We start from the raw sequence: 16438 nt of genomic DNA on the forward strand, positions 1-16438 counted from the left end.
TCCAGGACGTCTTGGGTAATTTTCCTCAGGGGTGTTCTGATTGTTTGTGGCCATGATTTTCTCAGGGATGAATGCTTAAGGCTCTCAATGAAAGCACCAAACTGTTGATGTCGTTTTTCGTCAAACAGTGAAAGAAGAGCACATAAACAATAACTGATAATGGCCAATTGAAATAAGACAATAAAAACACACGATTTTTACGTGGTTCAGCAGTTAAATCTGCCTAGTGCATGAGTCTCTGTTATTAAACTCAAGATTATCTCTGGGAATTCTTCAGGAATGAATTCTCCAGAGTTTTCTCTCAAGGTTCAGAATTTCGGTCCTCTACAATGGAGGATCGCCTCTCTATTTATAGAGAAGATCGAAGAATACTATCCCACATATTTTGGGTAGTTACTCTTTTTGTGAATAAAATTAATGGCTTTAAATGCCTATAATCAGATATAAAAGGAAACGTCCCCTGAAGACCAGGGGACGTATAACTGACCAAATAATATCCCACGATTCTAGGGGATTTACAATAATAAATGAGGATTACATTTCGTATAGACATCGCTTATATATATTCAAGGTGGTTATCAGGTATCTCCAAGGCTTTAGCCTCCCAGGTTTCCCGTCATCTTTCGAGCTAGAGATATCTCCCGAGGTCACATGGCTTTCGAGATCGTATGTGCGTCTAGCTCGGGACCCCTGATCCGAGGTTATCCCTGAAGATGAATGCTTCCCCAGAGCTGCCTTTCGAGATCATGAACACTCCGAGGTCACCATATTCGAGGTCGTCTATGTCCTGCAGGCTTGGTATTTAATCCTGGAGCATATTTCCAACCTTGTGAGTCCACTTGTTTGCGAATCCAAATTTCGAGGTCATATTTAACATAGCTTGAAATCTGGGTGTAACAGTATGTTTTTTGTATATATGTATATATCTTTCTTTATGTATATATATATGTAAATGTGTGTGTACATATGTTTATTTAATGTTAATTTTTTTTAGAAAATTGATTAATTAATTGTGAACTATTAATATATATGTACGTGTGTGATATTTGGTATTATAGTTATATTTTTATGTTAAAAAAAACAAATAAATCTGTGTAGTTTTAGAAAAATGAGATTAATAATGAAAAAGAAAAAAAGAAATATAGTTTTAGTATTTATTAAAAAAAAAACTGATTTGAGTATGTATATTTTTTAATTTTAATGCTTTATATGTATATTAAAAAAATAGATGAGATTATTATATTATATTGTATATTTGCATTATACTTTATTTTTTTATATTAAAGATTATTTGTTTATAAATATTTACTAAATAAATTGTTTTGATGTTACTGATATAAAAAAATTTGATATGTGTTATTAATCTTGGTTTATGTTGTGCATGCTCTGGGAATATTCTGTATATTGTGTGTAGTTTGCAGGTTTTATAAAATTTTGGGATAGTTTAAAATATAGCCGTTATGCTGGCCAAATTTTGTTAGTCTTAGAAAAATTAATATTAATTACAAAAAATATAGCTGTTAACATTAATTTTTATTTTAATGCTTTATATGTATTTGTTTATCTTAATAACAACTATTTTTAAGTTATTTTTATAATAAATGTTTTTTTTATTTATTATTTTTTTTTTGTAAAATAAAAAAAACAGATTTGAATATGTACTTTTTTTATTTTAATGTTTTATATGTATTTGTTTATTTTTGCTTGTTAGTATTTATTATATTGTATTTTGTGATATATATATATATATATTTTAGTTAAAGTATGAACTTAAAAAAAATCAGATTAATAATATATGTTTATATTTTTAAATTGTTTTATATTAAATGTGATATGTTTGTAAATATGTATTTAATAATTTTTTGGTATTAATAAAAAAATCAGTTTTGGTATTTGTTTTTTTGTGGTTAAATATTTGTATATATGTAAATTGATGTATTTGTTAATGTATATATATGTTTTGTATGATCTAGGGATATTCTCGTTATATATGTGTTTAATTTGTAGATTTTAAAATTTTTGGGATAGTTTGAAACATAGTTGTTATGCTGCCCAAATCCTGTTGGGGTTAGTAAAATTAATAAACGTTTAATAATTAATTAAATAAAATTTTAAGTATAATTAAAAAATACATCAAAACATTAATTTTTAACTATAATTTAAATAAAGAAAAATTACCAATCATAATAATTAAAAATTAATTTTAACATTAATATTAAATATTTTGTAATTGAAAAAATTTAAAAATATAAATGATTTAATAAAATATAATTAAGTAACATATAAATATAATAAAATTGTTATTAATTAAGCAAATAATCAAATACAAATTGAAGAATTTAATAAAAAATTACAAAATGAAATTAATGTATAATTAAATTAATTTTAAAATAAAAGTAATAAACAAGTAAATGATTTAAAAAAAATTGTAATAATTAATAATTAGCTATATTTTCTTTGGTAAATATAAATAATTATTTTTGCCAGAGATAGGATATTATTATCACTTAGTGATAATAAGGGAGACAAACGGTCATGAAATATTTTGACTATCATTTCCCTTATTTTAAGATAATTATTAATATTTTATGAATTATTTCGCTTGAAGATGGCGAGCGACAGAAGCTGGATGAGTGCGAGGAATCGTTGGTCTCTGGAGTATAGAAATGGTGTTAAGGAGTTTTTCGAGATCGCTAAAAATCAGGTGAACGATTGGGGTTTGGTTCGTTGTCCGTGCAAGAAATGTGGGAATGTTAAGTTCCAGCCTATAAATGCAATTTCAATGCATTTATTCAACAATGACATCATACAGTCCTACAAAGTGCGGCATTACCATGGAGAGGCGCTGCCGCCGCCACCAAATGTGGTACGAGATCAGGATAGAGATGAGATAGCGGATATCCTAGAGGATGTTTACGCTGAAGATGACGTTCCCGCTGGAAACTATAATGATCCTCCCCAAGATGATGTTCAACATCGCGACAAGTATGACAATTTATTTAAGGAGATGTCAAGTGAACTGATGGACCCAAAACAGGTATGTTTTAAATATTTATATATCACAAGCGCATGAATCGTTCATATAGAATAGTGATTGTATAAGCAAGGATGTCGAACCCAAATGAGTTGTCTAAAATTGAAAAGAAAACTATTTTAAATCAAAATTAATAAATTCTAACATAGTTCCAAAGATTGATGAGAATTTGTAACAATAAAAATAAAATAAAGGATAATAATAAAGAAATTAAAGACAATATATATAACATAAATTAATAATTGTAAACAAGGTGGTAAAATAAGATTATTAAGGATTTAGAATCCACAAAATATAAGTTCAATATATATTTATAAGTACATTGATTCCCAAGTTTTAGTGATAGTTAAAATAAATCAAACTATCATTTTCCAAATAGATTTATAATTTTAAGCACAAGTTACTTCTAAAAAGATAATGTTGACGCCGTTTTTCGTCAACAGATAAAAGAATAGAGCACGTAAACAATTAAAGACAATGGCCAAAAGAAACAAACGAATCAAACACACGGTTTTTTACGTGGTTCAGCAGTTAAATCTGCCTAGTCCACGAGTCACTGTTATTAACCTCAAGATTATCTCTGAACAATTCTTTAGCAAGAATTCTCCAGAGTTTTCTCTCAAGGATCAGAATTTCGGTCCTTTACAATGGTGCATGCCTTCTCTATTTATAGAGAAGGATGCAGAATACTATCCCACATATTTTGGGTAGTTACTCTTTTGTGAATAAAAATAAATGGCTTTAAATGCCAATAATCAGATATTAAAGGAAACGTTCCCCAAAGATCAGGGGGCGTATAACTGTATTAAATAATATCCCACAATTCTTGGGGATTTACATCAATTAATGAGGGCTACATCTCATAGTTATTATACTTGTAGATATTCAAGGTGGTTATAGCGTATCTTCAAGGCTCCAGCATTTCTGGTCTCATGTCATTGTGCGAGCCACTGACATCTCCCGAGCTAACGTTTCTTTCGAGATGGGATATCGAGCTCAAGAACCATGCTCCGAAGTTCCTGAAGATGAAGGTGTTCTCGGAGCTACCTTTCGAGATCGAGGTCATTTCGAGATCACCGCACTCGAGATCATACATCATACTTTGCAAGCTCGACTTACAATCCTAGATCACTCTAATCCTCACGAGACCATTTGTTGCGAACTCAGCTTTCGAGGTCATATTTACTATGGCTCGAAATCTGGGTATAACAGATAAGATTTTTCTTCACTTTTCAAAATTATAATTTCAAAGCATTTAGTGTAAATCAATCTAATGAAATAACAAATAAATCAATGAACATTATTTATAAGGCAAAACATAATATTTTTTGTTCTAAGCATGGATGTGTACAATTTAATGACACATCTTACACAAAGAATATTATGTTTTTGCACTAATGAAGAACAAAGTGTAAAAATGTGCTAACAATCCAAAATACATGATATTTAAGATGAAAGAAGATATTTGAAGAAGAAAATTCCATAAACTTTGTTGCACAAAATGGGAAATCAACACACAAAATAAATACTATCTAGTTACATATTGTTTCATCATCACCTTAATAATCTTAAAAAGATTAGAAACTCATAACTAAAATAGCAAATACAAACTAAAAATTACAAACATAAATAGGAAAATTTGGAGGAGAAACCCCCAAATTTTTCCTCTAAAAATACATAGAAAGTAACCAAAAAGAAGAATAAGATGAAGAGAATTGAGAGGTTTTGAATGTGTAGAAATTATGGTATAGTAACCTCTCCTCCCAAATGGACACCCCAAATTCCTTATTTATAGCCAAAAAATGAGGTATTAAAATAATTAATTTAAATTAATTAAATTGATTTAATTAATATAATTGGCAAATGGGGGTAAAATATAGGGTGTAATAATGATATTTTGGGGTGAAATGTGTAGAAAGTGGGGTAAAAATGTGGCATTTTTAGACACAAGGACAAAGAGACATTGTTGAGCTCAAGAATTTGAGGCATGCATGGGGAGGTGGCTGTTGGAGGCTGCTGGCAGTCTTGGGCTGGTGTTGAAACGGTGGGAGCAGGAGGCAGCTCAGTGCTTCGGTGGGCCTGGGCTTTTGGGCCAGGCGGCTGAGACTGCTTTGGGGCCTTGGAAAATTGGTGTTGATTGCTGAGGCTGGCAGGAGCTTGGATGGAGATGTTTGGAAGAAGAAGCCAGGCGTGGGAGGCAGCTTGGGGAAGCATCATATGTGATTGCTGAAGGAGGGAGGCTTGGAGGCACGTTGGTGCTTCGGCTGGCGCAGGAGGAGGTGCACGGCTGGAGGGCAGGCTGCTTGTAGGTGGGCCGAGCCTGGGCTGGTGACAAAGCAGCATTGGGAGAGATTGGGCCTTGACACTTTTAATTCTTCTCTTTCAATTTTGCCATTTTTTTATTTCTTTCTTTTCCTTACTTTTCAACCACAAAAATGCAATAAAGTCCCTACAAAATAAATTATAAACTAAATTAAAATTAAATGTTTTCACTAATAAAATATACCATATAATTTCTATGAAAATTTTAATTAAAACTTAATTTACTTAAACATTTAAGCTCAAAATTGCATCTTTTTACTCCTAACTTAATAATATTAATTTTAAATAATTAAACTAAAACATTTTACAATAATATAACTATAAAAACACACAAAAATCTATAAAATTAAAATAAACCTAATAAATTCAAAATTACTTAAAAACTTAATAAATCAATTAAAAACTCAAGATCTAAGCAACAATTAGCACATAAAAAGTGGTAAAATAACTCTATTTTGTAGAGTTATCATGAACTGTACCCGGGTTGCCGAAAGTATTCCGCGTTGAACTTCTTGGTGAAGTTGATGCATGTGAAAGTTATTAACAAGTGCAGCAATCATTACTTTGATGGTTTGCTGGAATTGTTAGTCGACGCTATGCCTGACGGAACAATTTTACCTAAGTCAAACTATGAGGCGAAGGCAAAGTTGCGGAGTATTGGATTGGGATATTAGTCCATCGATGCTTACAAGCATGACTGTGCACTGTTTTGGAAGGAGAATGCAAACTTGGAATTATGTCCGGTTTGTGGTGAGTGTCGCTGGCAAGATAATCGTGGGAACGGGAAGAAAGTGGCTCATAAGGCCATGCAGTACTTTCCGTTGACGCCGAGATTGAAAAGGCTGTACAGTTCGAGATATACTGCAGAGGATATGAGATGACACTATTCTAAAAGGCCAAAGGAAGATGGTGTGATGAGACACCCCGCTGACAGTAAGGCATGGAAGCACATTGATGAGTTGTACCCATCTTTCGCAGGCGAACCTTGAAATGTTAGGCTTGGGTTGGCTATAGATGGTTTCAATCCTTTTGGGAACATGAGCAACTCTTACAGCATGTGGCCTGTGATACTTGTCCCGGACAACATGCCGCCGTGGAAGTGCATGAAACCACAGTCATTAATGTTGTCTATTCTAATTCCAGGTCCTTCTTCACTTGGAAAAGATATCGATGTGGACCATTAATGACTACCCAGCTTATGCTATGATGTCTGGGTGGAGCACAAAAGGGTACAAGGCGTGCCCCACATGCAATGAAGAAACTCCTTCTGTAGGGATTAGAAGTAAAATTGCATACATTGGCCATAGAAGGTTTCTTGATATGGATCATGAATGGAGGAGCAAACGAGCACTATTCGACGGTAACAAGGAACTCAGGCCACCACCGAAAGATTACTCTGGTGATGATGTGTTGAAGCAATTAGAGAATTTGCAGATTAGACATCCTGGGAAACACAAAGAATTTGGTGGTGCGAAACGCAAAAGGGCTCCGATTGAACTTAATTGGTCGAAGAATAGCATATTTTTCGAGCTTGATTATTGGAAGGAATTATTGCTGAGGCATAACTTGGACGTAATGCACATTGAGAAGAATGTTTGCGACAGTGTCTTGGGAACTTTGTTGAACTTAGAGGGAAAATCTAAAGCCACTAACAAGGCATGACTTGATCTAGCAGACATAAAAATTAGGGAAAAACTCCACCTCCGCAAAGAGGGAAACAAGTGGAAGAAACCGCACGCCAGTTACACCCTCAGTGTCCCGGAGCATCGAGTTTTCTGTGAATTTGTGAAGTCAATTGAATTCCCGGACGGTTTTGCTGCAAACTTTCGAAGAATGTCAATGTCAATGATGGCAAGATAACTTGGCTGAAATCACACGATTGCCACGTGTTGTTTCAGCAGTTGTTGCCCACCGCAATTATGTTGTTTTTGGTTCCTGAAGTTCGAAAGCCAATTATTGAGTTGTGTGGTTTTTTCAAAAAACTTTGTTCATGGACTTTGAATGTGAAAGACCTTGCGAAGATGGAGACAGACATTATCACCATTTTATGTAAGTTGGAAATGATATTTCCTCCAGCATTTTTTGACATTATGGTGCATTTGGTTTTGCATCTTCCAAAAGAGGCAATTCTTGGCGGTCCCGTGCACTTTAGGTGGATGTATCCCATTGAACGTTCGATGACGGTTTTTAAACAGTATGTAAGAAATCGTGCACGTCCGGAAGGTTCAATCACAGAAGTTTACGTGGTCAACGAGGCCTTAACATTTTGCTCAATATACCTCCAGGTGGTTGAGACTCGATTCAATTGACCTGAGAGGAATGACGATCACGTTGAATCCCAACCAAATTGGGAATATTCTATTTATAAGGCTGTTGAACGTCCATTTGGTAAGAAATCAGGTATGCTCCTCAATCTGCACTTAAGCAAAAGGTTAAGTGGTATATCTTGAACAATTGTGCCGAAATTAAGGAGTACCTTAGGTGTGTTTTATAGTATTTTTTCAATAAATTTGTTTGGTTTATATAACGAGTAAAGGCAAAAATCATAACATTGTTGTCCGTTTGTAGTGAGCATATGGATGAATTAAGAAGATGGGAGGGCTCGAATCTTGAAGTTCAACAAGAAGCTGATTTTCCTCAGTGGTTCAAAGAAAGAGTATGTATATTAGTCAATTCTTTTCCGAAACCCCACTTAATCAATCCAAAACTAATTTTCAATGTTAATGTTGATAGGTGAACGGTTTGCATGATTCAACACCTATTGAAGTGAATAATGAATTGTATGCTCTCGCAAACAAATTAAGCGGCACCGTGTTCTCATATCCAGGGATGATAGTGAATGGTGTGAAATTTGTGATTGATGGTCGTGATATGAAGCTTAAAACACAAAATTGCAGTGTAATGGTGCCAAGTGAGGAAGGAGTGAACTACTATGAAGTTCTGGAAGAAGTAATTGAATTGTCCTACTTGATGGGTTACAGTGCTATCCTATTCAAGTGTAGATGGTTCAATACAAGTAGAATTAAAGTGGAATCTAATTTTATGAGCGTATATGTGAAGGAAGAATGTTATAAAGATGATCCTTTCGTTCTCGCATCTCAAGCGAAGTTGGTGTATTATCTTTGAGATGTGAAAAATGGGGATGATTGGAGGCTTGTTAATGAATACATTCCGAGGAATGTATAGGATTTCTCAAATTCTGATGTTGATGACACTAAGACCACAAATGATATACCAATATTGCAAGAAGTTAATTCTTCTTCATTTTAGTTGTGGGTAGAACTTCCAATTTTTTATAATCTTCAGTATGATCGGGTTGATGTCAATCCCACTGAAGTGTACAACGTCGATGATTTGGTTGGAGAAGGTTCAGATGAGTTTGTTGTCGATGATGAAGTTGAATTTGAAGACGACACGTTGGTCGAGTATGAAGACGATGAGGATGACAACAATGTTCTAGTCGATAATGATAGTGATAGTGGTGTTCGTAATGATGTTGTAGTTAGTGATGATGAGGACAGTGATATGTAATTTAAACAAGTATATGTAACTTTTTATTTAATTCAATGAAAACTTTATTTATTATCATTAATTAATGATAGTATTAGATATAGGTACACATGCACCTATTGGATGCTTTGGGGATAATCAATGTATTCATGTACTGGTTCTCATTTTTTCAAGATATTTGATGAAATATCTTGAAGAAATGAGAATAAGTGCATGATTGCTTACTATCTCCAAGGGATCCACTAGGTCGGAATAGGGTAGGTTGGGAAAGACCATAAGTAATAAAATGTTAATTTTATAACAAAAAACAATAGACATGCACCTAGTGGATGCCTTGGGGATAGCCAATGTATTCATGTACTGCTCCTCATTTTTTCATGATGTTTGAGAAATATTTTGAAAAAATGTGGAGAACTATATGACTGCTTACTATCTCCAAGGGATCTACTAGGTCGGAATAGGGTAGGTTTGGAAATATCACAAGTAATAAAATGTTAATTATATATATATTAAAAGTAATAGACATGCACCTAGTGGATGCCTTGGGGATAGCCAATGTATTCATGTACTATTCCTCATTTTTCCAAGATGTTTGAGAAACATCTTGAAAAAATGTGGAAAAGTACCTGACTGCTTATTATCTCCAAGGGATCCACTAGGTTGGAATAGGGTAGGTTGGGAAAGACCATAAGTAATAAAATATTAATTTCATAACAAAACACAACAGACATACATAATTTGAATTAGTTAATTAATGAATATTTTAATGTAGAATGGTCGAACCAAGTAATGACACAGGTGGTGGCTCCAAGAGGGGCAGGGGAGCTTATTACGGTGCCAATATCGAGAAGGAGCTGACCACCAAAAAAGTTAGCCATCTGAAAGTAGAGTTTGATGCACAAACTGGAAAAGCTATTCAAATGTACGGCAAGTGGTTCAACATGGCTCGTTATTTGCGTAACACCGTACCCCGAACTACACTAGCTTGGGAACAAGTAAAACCAATTGTTATCCAAGTTATTCGACAGAGGCTATCTGTAAGCATTTTTTAAACCTTTAATAACTCACTATTAAATATTTTGTCTATCTTCATAATATTTTAACAAATTCCAAATTTAATTGTGATTTTATGACAAATTCATGACATATTTGCTTATTTGGACAGAAACAGAATTTCATTTCTTTCTAAACGAAAAGGAATGATTAATTACACATAACATAAAGAAATAAGTCTTTTTTTTCACGCTTTTATTTTTTATTAGTTTTAATAGCAGAAAAGAAATATATTCTCTATTTTATCTGTATATCGTTTATCCCTACGAAATACCAGATGAAATAAAACGATTTTAGAAGGGATATAATGCAATTTTGTGATTGGTTCTTCCCATAGAAATGATCCTTTTATTTGACTGATAGAGACAGCAATCAATTAATTATTACAAATATATGATTATAACAAATAGAAAAAAATCCCTTTTTTTTTGTTTTGTTTGTTCACCGCGGCACGAAATCATGAAGAAGCTGGAATAACTCAGAAAGAGAGTGGCGCCTAGCCGTTGAGAGCGTCTGTTGTCTTTGTAGAATCCAGTAATCAACGATGCCATGGTAAGACAAATGCAAAAGCATTTGACTGATTGGCGCCACACGATGAAGAAACACTGGGTAGAGGTGGACAACGAGAGAGCGAAGTCAAAACCTTTTGGGTCGATTACTTCTTCTGATTGGGCAATTCTGTGTGATTTTTGGGCTTCTGATTCTCAGCAGGTATGCCGTAGATTTTACATTAATTTTTAATTATAAAATTACAATCTAGATTAATGAGTACTATTTTCTGTTTGAAACATATATCGAATAAAAATAAAGAAGCTCGAGAAAAAATGACCATACCAAGAGGACACAGTTCCAAATCCATCATTGCCCATGTTTATGATCACGTAAATTATAATAACCTATATCCTTACATTTACGAATATATTATAAAGGTCACAATGTTTAAATAATTTTCTTTTTTAGATGGACCCGTCTACTAGCGAGCTTCCGAGCATGATCGACACATTCGAGCACCTCTACAAGAAGAATGATAAGTGGATTAGTGATGTAGCGGTGACAAAACATGTAAGTTGCATAACCTTAACTAATTTATGATCATTTAACTTTAAAAAAGTTTAGTAAATAATTAATAAATATTAATTATTAATTAGTTGGTGTCAATTAGTAATTATTTATTAATTATTAATTAAATTTTTAACAATTAAATATTTATAATCTATGTGCCAATATTTTTATGATTAATGATTGTGGACTAAGATAAAAAAAAAATAATGTAACTAATGTTGTCCCTGTATCAGGGAGCTTGTGGGCTAAAGTAAATTTGTTCATGAAAATCCATATCTAAATAAAAAACATGCAAATATAGTTGATGTATATGTTTAGATACGTAAATTCCCCATTAATGGAATTAATTTCACTTACTGTATATATCAACAACATCTTCATGATTTTGATTTAGATACGGATTTTCATGACCAAATTTACTTTAGCCCACTTGCTTCCTGATACAGGAACAAAATTAATTACATTCTTTTTCAATCACTGGTCTGCAGTCATTAATGATAGGATATTGGCAGATAGATAATAAAGTTATATTTTATATGTTGTTTTATTAAAAATTTATAAGTTAGGTTTTCAAATAATGTTATATTGGAATTCGAGATACGTGCTTTTTATTGTGTAGACTGAGATGGCCGAGTGTCGAGCATCGCAGAGTACGTCCCCTGTATCATTTGCTGCTTCTTGTGTCGACGATAATGTTGATGGTCAGTTCCCGCCTGATATGGATATTGTCACGGATGTCCTTGGACCCCGCTTGCGTTATAAGAAAGGGTTTGGGGGGTTGCCTAGGTTGAAGGCAATTGGCGCAAAGAGGGCAGCATCTTCGTCAACTTCTCAAATGTCCGGGAAATTGCCACCTGAAGTGGACACCATTTTGCAGCAAACTCAGGACATTATGCTAGAAAATCAGAACCTAAAGAAGTATACGACTAAACTTGAGAGTCGTCAACGGCGTCAAGATGTCTTGCTCAGTGCTTTGTTGAAGCAGGTTGGTGTATTGGCTCCTGGTTTTACTGTCGACTTACCATAATAGGATCCGGACGAGAACGATGATGCTCAAGGGGGCGAGGATGATGAGGCGGGCAGTACTCATTTGTAGAACTTTTTATTTATTTATTTAAAGTTTAATTTATTAGAGATTTAATTTACTAAACTACTTATATATTTTCATGTTTGGTGGAGACAATAAATATTAATAGTTGTAATTTTTTTTATTTATTTATAAAATTTTAATTTTAATTAAATAATATTACTAAAAAAATTAAATAATTATTAATATATTAAAATCAAAATTTATTAATTAATATTAATATATTGAAAATAAAATTAGTAATATTATCAAAAAAATCATTTTAAAAGATACTTTTACCGGCGCAAAATTACGTCGGCAAAAGTCTCAACCTTTACCGGCGCAAAAATGCATCACTGCATATATTCAATTTTCCCGGCGCAAAAATGCGCCACTAGAAGACACATCTTTTATCGGCGCAATTTTGCGCCACTAAAAGAATCATCTTTTGCCGGTGCATTTTTGCGACGCTAAAAGTGTTTTCCACAATAACGCGACAAATTTTTTTACCGGTGTATTTTTTCGTCACCAAAAGATACAATTGCCGGCGCATTACATTTTGCGTCGGCAAAAGTGCCATTATCGACGGGGGTACGTCGTGGCTTTTTGCTGACGCAATTTTTCAAAACCTACCTGACTTTTGCCGGCACAAATTTGCGTCGACAAAAGTCTGGCTTTTTGTAGTGAATAACGTTTAAAAAAATCTTAGAAATTTTGTGTAAATTAATAAAACTATTCAATAAAGCATAAGTAAAATATGTAATTTAATAAATACCGAAGTAATATGTAAAAAAGTAATATTTGTTAGTTCCAATTAAAGTAAATTAACAAATATATTATTAGAAAATCAATTTTAAACATAATCTTAATAATTATTAAAATTAATTTAATTGTAAAAGATTAACCATTAATTGTAATTAAAATTAAAATTAATATTTGAAGTTAGAAAAAATATGTCAAATTTTAATAATTTTAATAATATTTACATTCAAATATATTATAGTTAGATATCATAAAACAACATAACTAACTTCAAAGAGCATAAGACATTATAAAAACAATATTTAATAAAATTTGTTTTTCTTTGATAATAATAAATTATTACCAAAGATATGATAGTGTGTTATTATCACCTAGTGATAATTTTTTATTTTATTAGTGTTCATCAAAAGAAGCTTTAGACCCGTTCGAAGATGGTGTGTCATTAAAGACTCTTAAATTTTTCTCTCTTTGAATTAGGACTCACACACAAATTGATTGTAAGTTTGATGATAGGTATTTCGTGCAGTGCTCAGTGAATCACAGCGCTGCACTATAAAAAAAGTTAGTTAATTAATTATTTTTAAGTTTATATTTCTTATTTACGTTTAATTATTATTTTTATAAAAATATATGTACGTGACAGCGCAATTTAGAGACTGAGAAACTTGAGCCTATCCCAGATAGCTGGATGGATACTCACCATAAATTAGGCACAGTGTGGGTGACAGAAACAGCCAAAAAAACTTGGGTATGTTAAGATTTTTTAAACATTTTTCAAATTCTTAATTGTTTGTTTACAATACATAATTACATTTTATATTGTATCATAAGAGGAATTCCGTGCATATCGCGACACATAGCAGACACAAACAACATATACTGAGAGTTCCACACTAGTTTCGAGTGTTCATAAAGATGAGACTTATCTTTGGTACAAAATATCTTCGGAAAACGACGTGGCCACCAGAAAGAATATAGACGTATCCTTAACATAAGGGACCGAACTCCATTTACTATTGATCCTCCACAAACTAAAGATGAAGATATGTATGAGATGAGAGAGCGTGTTCGAAAATTAGAGGAGCACATCCAGACTCATTGTATCACTCCAGGATCTCAATGTGCCGCACCACCACCTGATGATCCCAATATTGGAGCACCGAGTTAGCAGGACTTATGTATGAATTTTATTACTATGGACTTTTGCATTTTCATGTTTAGGACAACTCTTTATTTTGATTCAGCAAATGTACTCTTATGTTTAATATAAATGTGTTATACCCAGATTTCGAGCTATGTTAAATATGACCTCGAAAGTTGGATTCGCAGCAAATGAACTCGTATAGTTGGAAGTATGTTCCAGGATTAAGTATCGAGCCTGCAAAACATAGACGACCTCGAGTATGGTGACCTTGGAGTGTTCATGATCTCGAAAGGTAGCTCCGAAGACGCATCCATCTTCAGGGATGACCTCGGATTAGGGGTCCCGAGCTCGATGCACATATGATCTCGCAAGCCATGTGACCTCGGGAGATGTCTCTAGCTCGGGAGCTGACGAGAAACCTGGGAAGCTAAGGCCTTGGAGATATATGATAAAAACCTAGAATATCTATGAGTGTTATCCATAAGAGACGCAGTCTGCATTTATTGTTGTAAATCCCATAATATCATGGGATATTATTTGGTCAGTTATACGTCCCCTAATCTTCAGGGGACGTTTCTTTTTATATCTGATTATAGGCATTTAAAGCCATTTATTTCATTTACACAAAAAGAGTAACTACCCAAAATATGTGGGATAGTACTCCACAGCCTTCTCTATAAATAGAGAAGGTCATGCACCATTGTAAAGGACCGAAATTCTGAACCTTGGAAGAAAACTCTGAAGAACTTATGCTTGAGAATTTTCAGAGATAATCTTGAGTTTAATAACAGAGACTCGTGGACTAGGCAGATTTAACTGCTGAACCACGTAAAAATCGTGTGTTTGTGCTGTTAAATTTTAATTGGCCATAATCAGTTATTGTTTACGTGCTCTCCTTTCACTGATTGACGAAAAACGGCGTCAACAGTTTGGTGCTTTCATTGAGAGCCTTAAGCATTCATCCCTGAAGAAGTCATGGCCACTAACAATCAGAACACACCTGAGGAAAATTACCCAAGACGTTCTGGAAAACAACCAATGGAGAACCCGGATGTCGAAGAGAGAAGTGGGTCCTCTGATTCCCGGGGACCACCTCCTCCACCAAGGGATGAGGACATGTACTACAATCCTGAGCGGTACATTCCTATTGTGGAACTTGAAAACCGACAACTGAAGCAGCTGTTGGCAGAAGCCAACAAACGGAATGAGGAGTTGACAAGGATCGTCGCGGAGACGCAGGCGGCTCAGCCCCCGCCTTTGCGCGAAAACCAAGTCCCTCCTCCAAGGGACGTGCATGTTCCTCCCCAGAGACCCCGCGGGCGTCCACAAAAGGATGCTGCCTCAAGGAGGTCGACTCAACCTCCGGCACCAGCAGAGCCATCACCTCCTCCTAGGCCCCAGAGGAATACTCGAGCTCGGGTCCCGCCTAACCCGCCTGTGGAAGTGCCTGCAGGAGCTAAGAATAACCGAACCCCTGCAGAGGCTCAGACTCAGGTACCTGAGAGCGCACCGAATGCGACTGACCCATCTCGGGCAAATTCTGGACCCTCTAGGCCGCGACAAGGGTGGTAGCCACCGTCGCCTATACGGTTTCCTGCGTCAGCCATAAGATATCCTTCGCCCCCCCGCAGGAACGCTCAACCTGTTCGAGATCAGGATCAAGGGTGTGCGGAGGAAAGACAAGGAAACAGGGAGACTTTCCAGGAGCGGAGAGGCGCTCCATCTGAGAGGAGTCAGACGTCTCGGTCTCGCACTGCGGAAACGAGGCGACGTGGAAAGAATCCATCGCGGAATAACCGAGCAATGAGTTTCACCAGTGATGAGTCCGGAGAGACCAGGTCCGTCAGTAAACATGACCGAGGTCGTAATAACACTGGAAGCCGCAAGAATCGTCCCAACCTGCGAAATCATCTAAATCAGAGTCGGGGTAATGGAGAGCAAACAAATCCGGACCTAAGGGATCACTTGAATAGGTGTAGAGATCCCTTGCGGAGACGCGAGCTTGGAATCACGATCGTTAACAATCAATTCCAGACAGTACTTCCTACTGACCCAGTCCAAGAAAGAATCGATCAGCTCGAAAGAGCCTTTAGGCTTTTAAAGAATGAACGAGGAAATGGTCGATATGAGGACTCTGATGAGGAGCTCGAGCCGTTTGCTCCCCATATTTCCAACACTCAATTTCCTCAAGGGTTTCGGATTCCTCACGTCCCAACGTTTGAAGGAAACACCGACTCGTGTAGTCATCTGAGCACGTTCAACACTATCATGAGAGCCAGCAATGTTGGTTACAAGCTTAGGTGCATGTTGTTTCCAACATCATTGGCAGGACCTGCTAAAAGTTGGTTCGAAAAATATAAGAGACACTCAATAACTTCTTGGGAGCAGTTGTCCAAAGACTTTAAGAAGCAGTTCAGAGCAATGATGGGGGTCAGACCAGAGGCATCCACCTTAACAAACGTCCGACAACAGCCGGGTGAAACAC

The sequence above is a fragment of the Humulus lupulus genome, chromosome 6 (genome assembly GCF_963169125.1).
Source record: "Humulus lupulus chromosome 6, drHumLupu1.1, whole genome shotgun sequence".
NCBI lineage: Eukaryota > Viridiplantae > Streptophyta > Magnoliopsida > Rosales > Cannabaceae > Humulus > Humulus lupulus.